The sequence below is a fragment of the Sinocyclocheilus anshuiensis genome, unplaced genomic scaffold (assembly GCF_001515605.1).
Source record: "Sinocyclocheilus anshuiensis isolate Anshui unplaced genomic scaffold, SAMN03320099.WGS_v1.1 scaffold1605, whole genome shotgun sequence".
Lineage (NCBI taxonomy): Eukaryota > Metazoa > Chordata > Actinopteri > Cypriniformes > Cyprinidae > Sinocyclocheilus > Sinocyclocheilus anshuiensis.
Genome location: NW_015536551.1, coordinates 196135 through 198059, shown reverse-complemented (window position 1 = coordinate 198059; position 1925 = coordinate 196135). Strand labels below are relative to the sequence as shown.

Below are 1925 nucleotides of genomic sequence, written 5' to 3'. Positions count from 1 at the left end.
CAAACATTACTTTGGAAATACTAATAATAGGCCTAGAAATCGACGAGCGGTGACGTGTTTGTTGATGTCCTCCATAGCACCCGCCCTCAATATGCGCGGTGCATTCTGGGTCCACCTAAAGATGGCGGCGCCCTTGCGCAAGTGTTGAGAAACAGTGTCGGCTGAAAGTCTGATTAAAACTAGCCACAGTTCTACAGTGTTGATCCATCATCAAAAACAACAGAAAGTGCACGGAAAGAGACCGTCGAATTAAAGTATCGAGTGCCTGCCGTGGCTCACGCAGAGTGTGTGTTTAAGGATGATCATGGGCCACTGCGCCTGACCCAGAACCAAACGGAGAGCCATCGCAGATCCCCCTGCAAACACCTCTTGATCCAGCGCCTTCAGATCCTCTACAGGCTGTGGACGCTGCCATTTAAGCTGCTGACGGGAGTGATCTGTGTGATCGTCCGCGGACGCAGCGGATCTCCAGCTCAAGCTTTGGAGAACTCTGCTGATCAGAGGTGCGAGTACAATCACAAACCCGCCCAGTTTCTCTTTAATCACCACAGTGCCAAAATACCATATTTGCTTCAGTAAAACTGTTGGCATTAGCCGCCACTGTCCTCACTAAAGAGAAATGACATCGGTTCTTAATGCTTCACTGTATAGAAGACGTCCTATGTTTTTTAAATGATGGTCTTACAATGTAACAGTACCATTAGTAATGATGGTTTTTAGGCTGAAGTTGTCGTTACCATGGTATTTTCATTTGAATATGCATGACCAGTTCTGTTGTAATTGGTTTGAATGTAACTTGACTCGCAGTGTGGTAGTTTGATAGCCTATGCTGGCAACTTTTAGTTAAATTTTTAAATGTGTCAGTTTTTGTGATTTTAAAAAGTTTTCATTAAGGTTATTGAATTTAGTGATGTTTTTCTTGTCTCTACAGTACATGCAGTTTCAACACAAGTGGTTGGAGTCTTAGTGCAGAATTGTTTAATATCACTATGAGAGCTGCAGTTTAAATCTGTGCCTAAGCATTTACCAGATACTGCACCACCAGTGGCACCAAATGCTAGTAGAAATGATTGCAAACTGGTTTCTCTGAAAAGTCCCCCTTGTTCCATTGAATTTTCTACAGACAGGTAGTTTTGTTCTAAATGTACACCATTGATTGTTTTTCCTCTGTTGGAGTGCTCATCAGTGTTGTGTAGACCGATCGATGTCTGATTTGAAGCTGTGCATGTTAGAAATTTTGCCCGACTTGAGACAGCGGCAACAGCACATCACTGTGATGCATGACATACAAGTACTGCAAAAACCAAAGTGTAAGAAAGTTCCGCACATCCCACAAACCCACACAGGGCTCAGGTGCAGGACAAAAAAAAAGTCAAACTATAGCAAAAATACAAACGTATTGTCCGCACACTGATGTAACTGCTCCATAAAAATAATTTATTGGGGCAACGTTTCGACCATCAGGTCTTCGTCAGGTCTTCACAAATTACGTGAACTGGTACAACTCTTTATAAGTAACAGGTGATCATTCTAATTAGACACATTCAATCACTGTGCAGGTTAGAGCCCCACCGATATGGGTTTTTCGGGGCCGATAGCGATATTAGGGAGTAAAAAAAGGCCAATATCGATATATCGGCCGTTATCGTAAAGTTGAAGTTTATTCAACTTTAATTCAATTCAATTCAATTCCATTAAATTTTATTCCTTTGAAGTTTATTTCACTTCGGAACATTCATTCATCATAAATACAATATAAATTCACGTCTCGCGCACTTTAATGCCCTTTGATTGTAACGTGTACGTTCCCTTGGAACTGGTATCATGGCGGAATTTCATGTGAAGTCTACTTCGCAGGGCACTTGCGGTCGAATAAGACAACGCTTGAATGCTGCTGCCTGAACAAGAGACCTCCTTACTGAAGT

General features: G+C 42.1%; 1 protein-coding gene across 1 annotated transcript in view; it reads left to right on the top strand.

The window, feature by feature from the left end:
- Nucleotides 1-85: 85 nt before the first annotated feature.
- Nucleotides 86-1925, top strand: part of LOC107700860 (regulatory-associated protein of mTOR-like) — a 66623-nt gene continuing 64783 nt past the window's right edge. Inside the window, exon 1 of the mRNA XM_016502690.1 lies at nucleotides 86-503. The gene's annotated coding sequence lies outside the window, so the exon portion shown is untranslated. The remainder of the gene's footprint in view (nucleotides 504-1925) is intronic.